The 15,122-nt window shown below is 41.2% G+C and overlaps 1 protein-coding gene across 6 annotated transcripts in view; it reads left to right on the top strand.

The window, feature by feature from the left end:
* Nucleotides 1-15,122, top strand: part of UNC13B (unc-13 homolog B) — a 205,800-nt gene that overhangs the window by 83,932 nt on the left and 106,746 nt on the right. The gene's annotated exons all lie outside the window — the stretch shown is intronic.

Here is a 15,122-nt window from a genome sequence, read left to right as displayed (position 1 = left end):
TGATCTAACTGAAATTTGAAATAATAAAGAAAAAGTCCAAAAAAGAAAAAGACCCCCAAGAGGTTTCCATACATGATGTGATTATAAATCCCCTGAGCAATTCAGCCTCCTACCTGGGAAAAGATTAATATTCGTGTGAATAATGTACATGCATCCTACATTCTGACCATGAGTCAGAGAAATGTAGTATTTTAATTAAGACTTCACAGTTACAAAATGGCACAGGAATTTGTGAGTGTGCATGTTGAAAAAGCTTTGTTGTAGAGTGCACTTATGTTTTGTTCTTCACTTCTGCTGTTTTGCTTTTCTCTTTCTCTGTGAAGAGGAAACTTAATTATGCTAGAATCAACTAGGGTTTTCAGCCCTGCAAGGAATGACTCAGTAATCCTCACCTTCACACTTAGAACTTAGACTACAAAGAGGGATTAATTGATAGTTCATCTGCTGCAGTCCCTCAGTGGGAGCCTCTTTTCCAGTAGAAGAACAGACACATAGCTATTGCATCTTCAACTTGCAGCCCTCAGTGACTGAAATAGCCTCCAGCTAGGGACACAGCTATGTGACTTCTAAAATTATACAAATTAGAATCTGACTTCTGTGTAACAGAAGAACTGGCAGACCAAAGAAGAGCAAAAAATCAGTTAAATCATCAAATTACCTCTCTCACCAACTCTTAAGTATATTTAAATATTAGAAGAGGGTATGGGATCTGGGATTTTCTCCACTTACATTGAATTTGTTGAGGGGGCGAAAAATCTTATGTATAATTTTCCTCTCTCTTATGTCAGCATATTAGATACATAAATGACCTGTTTTTGTTTCAAAACCAAAGTAACAGGAGCAATGTTTCTGCCTTTTAAAAATAATGCCATTTTATACCAATTATTTTGATTTAACTTTTGTCTTTCCCTGTTAAATGCCAATAGTCTGTTCTTCTTGACTGATACGTAATCAGGTCACAAACTGACATGGCAGATGTAGTTCATGACAGCAGTTTTCTGGAATACAAAGATGACTTGCAGTAGCAGGGAATAAAGGGGGTTTTCCTTTACTGTTGCAGGTACCCAGTCATATCCTTAGTCTGATTTTGTCATGCTCCATAGCTTCACCTCTGATCAAGCACCTGCAAATATTTAAACACTGTGAGGGTCCAGTTTTGAGGGTGATGTGTTGGTGATTTTGTAGTGTAAAGCCCTATTTTGATTTTGAGAAAGCAAGCTCTTAGTGCAAAGCACCACTATTCCCTTCATAAGCAACAGTGGGATGCCCTAAGGAGTCCTTGCTGGACTTAAAGTCATGGTGAAGAGACAAGCAGGGTCTGGTGCCAGTTTTGGTTGCAACTTTGATTGTAAGTTAGCTGCCTGTCCCTGTGGGAAATCAACCTCTACGCGTGAACCCAGGCACTCTGATCTGTCAATCCAGGTACTGTGCAGCTGTGGAGAACAAACTGTTTTAAGCCACTCAGCAAAAAACTGGAAGCTGTCCCTTTCTACCTCTCATGGATTTTGCAGTCCATGCAATAATTTACTTTTGGCATTTTATTTCCCTTAAGCTTTGTTGCCTAGGTGTCTCTTCATCAGTCCCGTGAAGATGAGTAAGCTCTGCATTTTCAAAGCCTCCCACACAGTGGCAAAGAAGCAAACTAAAGCACTGTGACTCTAACAGAGAGTTACTAGAAACTTCTCTTCATGCAGAAAAGTACATCTCTAGTTAAATATCTTCCTTCTTTTCTATCTGATGATCTATGGAGGTCATCTTAACCTCCACCAAAATACCAGCATTCCTGATCAAGTGTTCTAGGGATCAGTGTTGGTGGGGATCTGCAGAACATTCTTGTGGTCACGAATTTGCTGTTCCTACCCTCAGGTGGAGGTTCTGTTGTTCAGGCATGATCCAAGGGTTGCTGCCAGCAGTACTGCAGACTGTCTGGTGTTAGGTGGCTATAGTAGTCATATCCTTTCTGGAAATGCAGCTTTTACATCTCTTAGGGATTGCACAACAATAGTTGCTTAGAAAGCATTCAAATATAAAAGTACTGGGGACTGTCTCCTCATGGCATAATATTGGTTCTCTCTGTTGCATCTGAGTTTGCAGGCTGGCAAGTCTTGTGAGACTCTCCAAAGCCCTTTGTGCCTTTCCCCCGAGGCAGCTTTTAGTGTGGGGCGATTCCCTGGTATTTGAACAGTTTATGTCTGTTGTTGCCTCTCTGTCAGGAACAGTTCAGCTGACAGGCTGTGCTCAAATGAGGGAAAGCTTCTTTCTTCTCCAAATGTCTGAAATAAAATACCTGCATATTCACATCTGTTTGGGATAAAACCCGTTTTTATTTTATCCTTTCTGAGATTCCCTAGGAATCTATAGGGAATAATATAATTTTTTTTTAATTTACAGTGAATGTTACAATGAATGTTAGAGCAAAGCAATACTTATTTGTATGTACACACCAGAAAATAGTGTTGTGCCTTCATTAGCTGCTGTTGTGATTTTTGAGCAGCTGTTTGATAACCTTATCTCTAGTGGAAAAGATCAGCAGCTTTTCCCCTTTTAGAGTAGTTAAGCTAAATGATGTCTTGTGAAGCAATGTGCAGTGTTTTCCATGATGACCACAGCAGCTCAGAGCCTGCTCAGTTGCTCTTTCTTCGGGCTTCTCCAAACATATCAATATATTGACACTCATCTCTGTGGAAAACAGTTTTGGTGTTGATGATCTGTATCCCATGGCACACTGGGCATCGGTCCCCTTCAGTTTTCTCAATATCTTCTTGTTGCTGGTTAGAAAAAACCCCAGACAAATTCTGGGGTCTTTGCTTCTCTAGACTTGTGTTGTAAACTTTACATATCTGGCAGTCAGAATTGTTTTGAAGCCTTTAAATGGGAATCCAAGATTAGTTTGCTTTTCTTCCAAAGTTTATTCCATTTATTTCCTTAAAAAGAAAGAGAAGGTGTTTGTGCAACATCAGGGATATAGTTTACAAACAGGGTGTGTTCCACAATCAGGTGCATCTCTTTCTTTGTGGCAGTACTGCACATTATGTTCAGGTAATCCAGTTGGCTGAACTCTGTGCGTCTCTAAGGTCATAATGACAACCCTGGTTGCAAATGAACTGTCATGATATCTATTTATTTTCTTAAGGAAGGTATGTCTAGAATAAGGGAGGAATAGGACTCTTGTTCCTCATCTAAATACTGAGTGACACTGAAAGTTTAAATTGTGTTTGTCATGGTTTAGAAAAGTGCATTGACTGCTGAGATGTAACTCTGCTTCAGGGAACAACTCTTCTCTCCGCTCTGTTTGGACATCTTAGACCAGAGAAATATTCTCATTCAAATTTGTTATGGTCCTGTAAAGCAAGTTTTGATTGTGAAAAGTTGGTGTTTTCTGATGGATAGGGTATCTTAGTCACTTTTATTCCTCTCCATGTAAGTGTATCTCTGCTGATCAGAGATCAAGATGTGGGTGGCAGCAGTGTGGTGGCAATGTGAATAGATGACCTTTGTCTTGTACAACTCCTAGATTCTTGGTAAGACTCTGTATCCATGATTTCTGCCTTTCTTTCTCTGGCAACTTTTCTCATAGGCTATCAGGTCACAGCAGTTTCTGTGGTGATTATGTCCAGAAATGACCTGAGTGTGGCAGGCTGAAGGAACCATCTGTGTGCACATAGCTCATCCCTCTGAACTGAGGTTAACTACAGTATGCTCTTTTCTCTTGTCTGATGCTGCCCAGCATCAGCATTCACATTTGTACCAAGACTCTTCCAAAAACCTTGACCAAGTGATTATCTTTTCTCAGGACCTGCTGCAGTAGTGAATCTTTCAGTAAAAATGAAACCCAAATCTCTAGGAAGAGTGGACTGAGTCCTCTAAAGCCATAGAAGAGCACTAGAAATGGAGCTGAGACAATCATTGCCACCTTATGCAAAACTCCCCCCTTTGCACGTTTTATTGGGGATATAATGGTGAACAGAATTACAGCAGTGTGCTCTGGTGATAGAGGGATGTCTGATTTGGAAGGGGGCACAGAAACCTGTGGTGTCCTCATCACCTCGACATGACACTCATGCCTGTGCTTATCAGGAAAAATTGTGAGAGTTTCATCTGACACTGGAGTAAGCCAGTTGCTTCTGCTCAAAATAGGGGTGCAATGGGAGAGGTGGGTGGGGGGACTCCTACCTGCCACATACGCAGTCCTTAAAAATAGCATTGGCTGTTGGGAGAGCCAGACTTCACACTCTTATTTTTAAGGATCTGTGTGGGAGGAGGGGATATTTCCCAGTTCTGTGTATTACTGAAGCAATCTGTACAAGAAATGCTGCACCAGAGAGATAGCAGTGGGCTTCAGCTTACAAAGCACAAGAGTTGAAAAGATGAGCTAACCAGCACTGGCTGAGAGCATCATAAACGAAGCAATAACTACTCGTGCAATGTTAGCACATGCATTGAATAATAACATAACTTCATAAGAAAAGCCAGAAAGTCAGAAAAAAGGAGCTAGGAGTTTACGTTTTTTTCTTTTATTGCTTTTCTATCAGTTGTCTCTTGTTTTCCAAGCTGTGTCGTTATACAACTTGTTTAGATGTAGGGCAGGGTTGCCTTGCATGCTTTTGAGCCAATTTTTGGAGTCACATACGGGTTGTGTAACTGAAGTCTTCCAGTATCATGCATCCAGACTGAAGTGAGGTGATTGCTTTGTTGTCCTCCTGCATTGTAAAAGTGGTATTCAAAGGTCAAAAAGCTATTGATATTGCATAATACAATGCCTGAAGACATCAGTTCTGCACGGTGCATGTAAAACCAAATCACAGAATCATAGGATGGCTAGCATGGAAGGGATCTTAAAGATTATCTAATTCCAATGCACCTGTCATGGCCAGGGACATCTTCCACTAGACCAGGTTGATGAAAGCTCTGTCCAACCTGACCTTGAACACTGCCAAGGATGGGGCATCCACATCTTCTCTGCACAACCTGTGCCAGTGCCTCACCATCCTCACAGTAAAGAATTTCTTCCTAATATCTAATCTAAACCTACTCTCTTTCAGCTTGAAACCATTTTTCTTTGTCCTATCACTTGTGAATAGTCCTTCTCCATCTTCCTTGTGGGCTCCCTTCAGGTACTGGAAGGCCACAATCAGGTCACCCTGAAACTTTATCTTTTCTGGGCTGCACAATCCCAACTATGTTCCCATGGGCCACTCTTTGAGCTTGTCCAGGTCCCCCTGGATGGCATCCCATTGTTCAGGTGTGTCAGCTGGAAACAGAATAGCATTTTTATTTTCTGCATAGAATTCAAGCAGGTCTTGTGATGAAGGAAAAGTATGCTGCCTATTAGGATGTAGTTCTTACTGAGTTAACCATTACTGGTTAATAAGAACTTTCTTTGCATCCAGACTCATTTCTTGGCATTCAGATGGGATTTTTAAGCCATCTGATAGATACACATGTACTGTCTGCTGTCTGCTCATATTTAGTCTGGATAGTTTTGGGACATTGTGGAGGACCAATCATTTGAGCTAGATTTGGATCAAACTGTGGGTTCATTTCTGTTGCTTTGATGGTTAATGACTGACACTTTGAGAATGGCTTTTCAGTGATTCCCCATTGGTTTAATTTGAAATCTGCAGGTAGTAAAGGTGGGACTAGTTCTTCTTTTCCTTGGTTTTTGAATCTGTAGGAAAAGGCCTGCAGCCTTTCCTGGCAGTCTGTGAGCTGGGTTTATAACACACCTCCTCTGCTGAAAGGCACTTGAGAACATCAGTGTATCAATATCTGTTCTGCCGGAGGAATTTCCTGAGGTTGTTGACAGCTCTATCGTTTGTGTGCTGTAAAACTAAAGATAATTTAGGCATAAAGCTGGGGTGAAATCCCAAATGTAGCTTGAGATTCTCATCTGTTGCTCAAGTGTGCAGGTACCAGATGCTGGAGGTAAATCTGAGTGAAGCTTATTGGGGTGCTCTAGACAGGGAGTCTCTTGCTGACTGGGTGGCTTTAGCTTTCAGATTTGCAGAATGATGTAGTACCAGGTGAGAAGTGGTGCTGGCCTCTGGACTATGGGGGTATGTGCTCAAAACAGGAGTATCCTGTTTAAGCTATGTTTATGCATTGGATCAGTAAGAGAGGGAAGGGCTGTTCTGGGAAACTGTAAACCCCTCACTAGTAGGGCTGTAGAAATAGTTATGAAAAGAAAACTTTGCCTGGAAAATGGGAAATTATTTGCTTTATGCTCCATGCTACACTGTGGCAAACAAGGTAGGCAGCAGGTCTCTTCTGCCTGTATTTCTGTAATATTTCTCATATGACATGTAGGAATCAAATCAAATGATTTGGAGAAAATGGGGACTATTGCAAACATCAGAGAATACAAATTGGAGAGGGGACATCAAGGCAGCCCAGGGTGGGAAGGAGGTGAAGTTGTGTGAGATGAAACCAAACAAGTATGGCTCAGCTTAGTAGACTGGAAGCTGGGAGCAGATGTTGCTGCCATGTACTAACAGAGCATGGGAGTAAATATTGGCAAGTTTGCAGCTATGTAAGTGAAAGGTTACTGTTAGCACAAGAACAGAAGGGCATAAGAAGAAACCGGTCTAGAAATCAGAAAGTGATTTTATTAATTGTTAGTGAACAGCTTCCAAATTGGTTTCTTTGCCCTTTCTAATTAATCTAAAAGAGGTCTTTTTATGAATGCTATTATATGACAGTTGCCTGTGGGAGCAAAGAATAGGGACTTCATCATCCAGACAGCCTCTAAGCAGGCTGTCAGAAATGTCCGTGGAACCACAGCCTCCGTCACTGTTCCTCTTAGCGTGGCCTCCCTGTGTTCACTCTACCCACCTGCCTGCCTTTGCTGTCAAACTGCCACACTGCAGGACCCTGTGGGTTTCCAAACACAAACCAGAGGTGTGTAGGAGAGGTATTTGCTACTTAGAAGCTCTCACTGAACTGGAACAGTGAAAATAATGTTGCAGCCCTTCTTGCTGTGGCTTTTCCATACAGTTGCACAGGAGATGTTAAGGATGCTAGGCTGCCTGAGGGGTTTCTTGAAGAATGGGTGTTCTTAGAGACTCGTGCCTGGTAATGAACCTGTCACAGCTACAATTCTGTTTTCTGATGAATATTCAAGTGGTAATAGTTCAGAAAATATGGTATAGTTTGTAAATAGGTTTGTTCTTAAATCAGATTTTAGGAATTCCCCAGGGGATTTCAATTTCTTACTTAGGCAGTAAATTGCAATTGCATTCGTAGTCATTAAAAGTTTTTTTAAAAGCTAGCACTTGAAAATTATTTTATAGAAGACCTTGAAAAGCAATAGAGACAAAATCAGGGATATGCACTAAAAAGGATATAATAGAGCTGTCCGTCTAGGAGCAAATTTAGATAAATCTGTTCAAGACTGAATTCATTTAGCCTCACTGTGGTTAATATTTTAGGTTGTTGTGTACAAGAGTATTTGAAATACAAATAGAAATTGCTTTATGTGAAAGATCAGTTTATTTTAACCATGTCTCCATCTGGGTTTTATTTTTGTTAATGAGTCAGTATTCACCTTGTATTTTAAGACAGCAAACACATTTTTGAGAAACTGTTATTGAGAAACTGAGAGTGCTAAATTTTAATGCAATTTATTTATATTTTTTCTATTTTTATTGGGTGTGTTATGTTAGTGCAATAGATTGAAATCATGCAAGTTTTTTTTGTGGTATCTCATATAACGGGTAGTTGAGGGATCCAGTTTGGTCTACACAAATACCTATGGATTGGCTGGTGTATTCACTCTGAATTTTTTTACGCCTAATTTAAGGAACTCAATTTAAAGCAAGTACAACTCTCCTTCATCTTTTATGACATGGATACATGTTACTCCTCCAAATTATATCACTTTATTTTTAGCTTGCAGCAGTAATAGCTTGTTAGTATACAACTGTTTACAGCTGCCAGAATCACCCCATTTTAATCTGGCTTTTATGCCCATTTCTGTGGGAGGGTGGAATGGTTTCTGTGACCTGGGAGCCCTGAACAGTGGCAACAGATATAGGAATAACCCCGTCATCCCTGCTCAGTATTTGAGTGTGTGCTTTGGTCCAGGTGTGCTTGCCCCTCCCATCACAGACTTTTGCAAAAGGGCTAATTATCCTTTCCATGACTTGACTCAGGTCAGCTGTGTTATCAAAGCCTGGCTTGTAGTGCAGTTTTCATCCTCTTGAAGAGGCTTTCTTAGTCCAGGCATTTTTATTTTTTGCCTTAAATATTTTCCTCTGTCCCTTCCAGTTAGCGGAGCAGGCTGACTGGACTTCCAGAGCCCCTTAGTTCAGGCCCAATGTGAGCCTGTCAAATGCCTTTACTGGTGGTGTGAAAAGTGTGTCTGAGTTTATTAATATGGGGATGGTTACAGGAGTTGGCTTTGTCAGACCTCTGATGTGGCAGTTCTTTTTTTCCTGTTCAGTGTCTGTGTTAATGGTGTCCTCAGAGACTGGCAGAGGCTTGTATGGAGTTTACAGCAAGTATTTGTGGGACATTTGGGTTCATTAATCAGCTGCTGCCTTCTGCAGGGAATATAAATACACAAAATTACTCCCACAAAGACAAAAGCATATTACTTAAGCCAGGAGACATAAAGGTGAAGATAGGATAATAAACAATGTTTTCTCCCTAGTTTTTGAAATCTGGGGCAATGTGGCAATGAGATGGAAAGTGCTGGTAGTGGACACAACCTGTTAGCAGAGGTAGGTAGGCATTGCTTTGTAGGATTTTTAGTTGTTATTCCCCTGCCATTACATGATGCTGGACAAGCCATTGTGGCTTTTGAAATTATTTTTCCATTTCCTCTCTCTCAGATCCATGAATTGATTTCTGGTTATTTTATTTAAGATTCTGGAAATGAGTTATCAGAGCAGTAAGTGAAGTAGCTGAAAACCCGGACTTCTAGTGCTTGATAGGCTCCCAACTTAATTACTTTGAGAAATCTGGGGTCTGTTGTCATGAGATGAGTGTTCAGAGAAGAAACTCTTGACCTGATACTGCCCTTGTACTTCAGTTCTAGTGGGGACTTTTGAACTTCACAGGTATGCTGTCAAAACACCAATTAAGCTTGAATTGTCGTGCCCCTTAGCTCACTGCATGTAGTGGTGGTGTAACTGTGTAATGGTAGGGTCTGGCTGTGATATAATGAAAAAAGCATGCCATCCTGCTTTGAGTAACACCAAGGAAACAATGTTAAATAGTTTCTTGTTCAGTGAGCAGAAGAACATCCTCTTCTAGCTGAGAAAGGGGGTTTACCTTCAACCAGAGAAAGAATTGTGGAGGTTCATATAGAGTACTACTTTGTAGGATCAATGCACTTCCTTCCTTCAGCCAAGGAAGTGTGTTGGACTGACCTTGCAGAATGCACGGACAGTTCTGTGAGAGGCAGTTTCCATGTTCTCACTGTCAAGCTCAGGTAGGAGAAACGGGCTCTGCAGTGTATGAACTAAGCTGTTGTGTTGTGGGAAGCAGGGTTGTCCTGCAGACCACCTGTGGGCAGTAACGTGCCCTCATGCCTCTTAGCCAGCTCTGTGTTGTGTAGTTTCCTATCTCAGGTAGGCTCTGAAGGATAAAGAGCCATAAAACTGAGATGTGAAGAGATTAACTAGACCACCTATCTTCTTTGAAATCATCCGTAAAAATGTGTGCACTTCCACTGGTTAAAACCTTCTGGGAAAAGAGATTTTTTAGCTTCCCTTGATAATCTATGCTCACTGCTGATTAAAAGCTTTTCCAGGTGTCTAACCTAGCTGCAAGTTAAATCTGTTATTTCTTTTTCTGTATTTACAATAGAAATGCTGAATAGTTTACTTCCCTTGTGCTTGCCTCAAGTTAATGTTGGAAAGCTGTTATGTCTGCTTGAGGTCTACATTTCATATAATCTTGCAACCTTTCATTCCCAGGTTTCTTGATCAAAAAAGCAATTACAGCTCCAACTGAGAGTATAATTACAGGTTTTTCTACACACAGCACATGTCTGTGCCCAAGATGCCTTTGCATTTTAGGGATGCTGATTATTTAATTAGATGTGCAATTAACGCATTGATTGTAATTTTCCAATTTCGTAGGATATCAAGCCCTTACATTTTGGATGCTGTTAGGAGGGAGAGACATGTAATTTGAAGGAGGAGGCAGCAGAGGGAGAGTTTTCTCTGCTGTAAATGCTTCCACACTGCCTGTTGACTTAAGGTACTTAAGCTGACTCCAGTCTGAAAACCAGCGTAATAGTTGGTAATAACTGTTTTCAGAAAGGGGGTACCCAGCTGGTTAAAAGTTTCAAGTCGTCTGAGTTGCAGAAGGCACCATCATTTGTTCAAGAGTCTGTCTTCTAATTGTACTTCATAGTGAAAAGTGGAGAATGATTATTCAGCTGGAGAACGGCTTCTGTAATTTCAGATGGGCAGCCAAAACCCAGGACAAGAGCTCTGGGGTTATCCTGATGTTTCCAGGAGTATGTAAAGAAGGCTTTATATCTGTCGTTGCTGGGGCAAGGAGACAACATGCTTCCCACAGCCTGTCACCTGAGACAGCTCTGCTTTTAAAGTCTCATCACCCTGATTTTGAAGGCTGGTGTGGGCTGTGACGAGTGGGGTTGGCATTGTGTCGGCGACAGCTTCTGACTGGAGCGTGGTGTCTGGGAACCAAGGCTTGTTTGTGCCCCAGAGTGGTTGGAGCCTACTGAATGAGGAATAAAATAGCCTTTTCTGTGAAGTGTGCAGAGCTGATAGTGTTTGGGGTTTTTTTGTGTCCCAAAATCAAAAGTGCAAACATCCTCATCAAGACAAGAAGGGGATGAGCAGGTTTAGCACTTGCATTTAAAGGTTGCCTCACATCTCTGAGGAAAGGCATTGCCAAAATAATAATGATGGCTGTAAACAAATTAAATAGAGGAGATAATATGAGGGTTTCTGACTTTATGACCAATACTCTTAAGGACTTTACACCTTAAGACTTCTCATGTGAGACTAGATCTGTTCAGCTTCTGGAGGAGTTTTTTGAGTGGTGTGGTAGCAGTACCCTCAGAGGGACAGAGATGGGAGAATGCATTGCAGGCAACTTAAAGGGCTCTAATTACTCCGTGACTGATAAAGATTGGCCTAAACTGTGAAAGTGTAAAGTTTGTGGCTCTTAAAAAATATCAGTGCTGTGTTAATTCCTTTTTTTTTTTTATTAACCTCACAAAAATTCAACTCTTTGAATCTTATTACATTCTTGGCTGTGAAAATACTCTTCATTCTCAGGTATGTCAGAAAGTCTTTGTTTCTACTTGTTCATATATGTTGATATCTCAAGGTTCAGCAGATGTCCTTACAGTCGGATGATGTTAACATACAGAGTGTAAAAGTCTTTGCTGTAGATAATTGAGCCAGTGGTTTGGTCTCAGCCATTCACAAGAAATGAACTGAGATTGTGTGTCTTTGGAACATAAAAATTCCTAATACCTCTGTATTAAAATAAAGTAAAAGGTCTGTAGCATTTTTTTTCAATGAGCGAGTACCATTCTCATTGTCTTTCTATAAAGAAAATAATTCAGCTTGTATGAGAGGAAAATATAAACTTTTCAAAGGGTGAGAACTCTGGAAACTTTGGGGTAGATTATCTCCTTCATTTTCTTTAAGTCTTTCAATGTAATTTCAGGCCATTATCAGTTTCCATGGTGCTCGAGGTGCTGTGGGAGGTACCTGTGCTTTTCTTTCCTTCCAGGTTTGTATGTTGCCCTTGCCTTAGCCTTTCCTAGAGGGGAAAGAAAGCCATTAGTGGTTTGAATGGCACTTTATTAAATTTGTTTTTTCATCTGACACCAACATCTTAAGTATGTGTTTCATGAATGTATTCTGGAGCTACTGTAATGACAGCAGCATCATTGACAGGGCAGCTTGAAATGCCTGAGAATATACAGTCTCATCTCTTCCAGGCTCTGTCTCAGCAGCACTTCTTGGGTTGTGTGATCCACAGCTCCTCAGAGATGGTATTCATTGAGGACAGCTGCCAAACAGCGGGAGGTCACTGCTTTTTCATTAACACTTCATCTTTAGACTGCTGATTGATTTAATCTTCTTGCGCGTTTGAAGAAGATAATAAATAGCATGTTTTCACTGCTGAATAAATTGATAAACTTTACTCTCTGTATTTGAGCTTGTGAGGTCTAGTGTAGCACTGATCCCAGGCTACCTTACCGAGAACTCTGTCTTCAGGGAGATGCAGCAGGCAGTGTCACTTGGGACAGATGATTCTTATATTTTTCTCGGTGAAATAAAAAATGAGTTTTAGAAAGCTCTTGGTTCAGAGATGTCCAAGGCCATTTGTGAGATGAATTAAACCTGAGAGTGAGTTGGGCATTTTTCCCTGTAGCTCTGGACAAGACAGACAAGTCAATGGAGAAAGGCTTGACTTCCCCCACTTTGTTTCTTTGTTTCATCTCTCTGTGTAACATTTTTATCCTCTAATTTCCATAGCCACTCATTTTTCTACTTGCCCCAGACCAAGCAGAAATGTTCTTGCTTGTCTACCTGCAGGGAAAAGGAGCATAAGTATATGAGAGGGAGGAGCTGAACCTGTGCTTGAAGGGTGCTCATTTTCCTTTGGTTAATCCACTCGTGCTCATGAAGGAATTGCTTACTTTTTACAATTTTATCAGTAATTCAGTACTTTACAGGAAGTTGGAATGAAATAGATAATGAGGATTAAAAAAGAAGAAAGGGTAACGTATACCTCGCAGACATCAAAGCATTTGGCCTATATAGCTAAGCCAGGCTTTATCAGTTTTAATAATTCCCTGCTGGCTCAACCTAAAATTAAAATCTGTTGGTGAATTAAAAAATTGCAGTAAGAAGTATTTAAATTTTTAAGTGGAAGTTTATTTCTCTAGCAGAAAGCAAATAACTCAGTGCTCTGAGCCTTAAGGTAAAGCACACACTTTCTCATAGACTTTTTTATGTGCAAGTCATGCCTATTTTACTGATGAAATTATCTTAATTATTTCAGAAAAAAATCTCTGACAAACAGAGTCTGTCTCAATATCCTGTGCATTAGGTAAGGGATTGTAATTATTCGAAAGGTATTATCTTCATTTTTTCTGAGGGCACCTGTCTTTTTATCTCTTTTAGCCACATTGTGAGCTGTGGTAAGGGCACTGACATTTCCCAGCACTTCATTGCTCATGACCTCCTTTAGTAATGTCCCCTTGTTCTGTTTATTGAGTCTTGCTCACTTTTCCATGTGTTTTTCTCTCCTGTTCCTGTAAGACAGCCATAGGAATATTGGTATTTTATGCGGCAGTGTTTGGAAATTTGCACGGGCTCTTTGTGTCTCAGGAACTGTGGCTGGAGCATTGTGTTTGACTCTGGTACATTTTTGACTTTGGTGTGTTACTGTCTGGTACTAATGGCTGCAGGGATGGGCATAGACCGAGGAAGAAAAGATGGGAGGGACCGAGGCAGTAATGGCAAGATGACTTGGCTCCACTTGTAGTAGGATCCTTGGAAAGAGTAAAGCATTTAAAAACCTGTGAGGCTTTTAAATACTTCAGGTAGAGTGTTAATGTAAATAAAAAAGTGTTTGGTGGATACCTACTATTTTATTTTTAAACTATTGCTATGTAAGAGACCTCTTTTCAAGATCTTTCTCATCTTACTCATAGGCAGAGCTTTGAAGATTCTAAGTGCTGTTCAAATCCTGGATTTTATTTTCTCAGCTGGGCACAGTTCATCCTTATGTGGATGAATTTGATGCAGAGCTTCAGCTCTGAGCTTAAGGGCTATAATTGCTGTGTTTAGTAGAATCATTCCTATTGCAGTCGGACTCAGTGCTCTCAGTTGGGCAGGAACCCTGCTTTCCTGGCAGAATGCAAACATATAATGAGATGCTCAGGGTCAGACTCTTAAAATCCTTTAAAGTTAAATCACTTTTCAAAATCTGACCTATACTCCCTGCCCTGCAGCAAGGGAAAGAGCAAAAATGAGAGGGTGTTCTGGGAGATGGAGGATATGAGTGACCATGAGGAACATCAGCCTTTCAGAGGATCTGAAAGGAGGTTGGTGGCATGATTTCTGTGGCTGGCTGAAAGGGGCGGTGCTGTGGCTGCACATGGAAAGGAACAGGGATACAGTTCACCAGTGGTGCTGCTGAGACAAAGTATTGTGAACTGTGACATTAGTTCATATGTGAAAGTTGTTACCCAAAACAAACAAATGAGCAGGGACATCAGCCTGGCTGTTACATCAGGGTGCTGGGATAGAGCTGTGGGAGCAGATGGTGACGGTGCCAAGACAATATCCACTACATTTGGATATATTCCTGGACTGCATGGTGCCCTTGCCCCTGGTGAGGGCAGGATGGGAAGCATGGGGATGCTTGTGGAAGAAGTGGTGAATAAAAGTTGACATTGGTGTAGGTAAGATATTGAAGGGGAAGTATCATTCACAGCAAGGCTGGCTCACGAGGAGGTAGGAGGTATTTGAACAGATGGGAGGATAGTGGCATTTCCACAGCTAAGTCATATAGGCCTCTTCAAAATCCCACCCCACACTGTGAAAAGATGCTGTTCTGAAAGATGCAGTGAGTTGTTCTTGAGCAACACCAGCACTCACAGAGTGCCTTTGATGCTAGAGGCAGAGAAACAGTATTTGGGAAGGAGGTGGGTGTTTGTGTTGGGTGCAAGAAGAGGGGGGAGAGGATAAAGGGAGCATTTGTGGGAAGGGGGATATGAACTTGGATCAAGTGGCCAGCGAGGTTTTCTCAGTGGTAGTTTATTAGATGCCTCTGAAGCAGGTTGTGGGGCAGATGAATGGTGCCTTTAATTCAGGCACTTCTTGCAGGATCAGTGCCTGATGCTGCTCACTCCCAGGAGAGAAGTGTCAGTACAACGTGAGTGGATCTGATTCTGTGCACAACACTTCTGCAGTCATTCTTTTATGTAACAATGTGACTTTTATTTTTGGGAAATGAGAGATCAACGGGTGTTCAATCCCCCACACTTGTAACAGAGCTGGTACTAGTGTTCCTTGGAAACTGGATTCATTTCAGCAAGGGCATAGCTGAATCTTGTGGGTTAGTCAGGGGGTGAACAGGAGAGATAAAAATAAACCTCCATCTCAGAGCTGGGC

This window comes from Passer montanus, unplaced genomic scaffold (genome assembly GCF_014805655.1).
Source record: "Passer montanus isolate IOZ18808 unplaced genomic scaffold, ASM1480565v1 scaffold143, whole genome shotgun sequence".
NCBI classification, from domain to species: Eukaryota; Metazoa; Chordata; class Aves; order Passeriformes; family Passeridae; genus Passer; species Passer montanus.
Note: the sequence above shows the minus strand (reverse complement) of the source record. Positions and strands in the feature narration are given on the sequence as shown.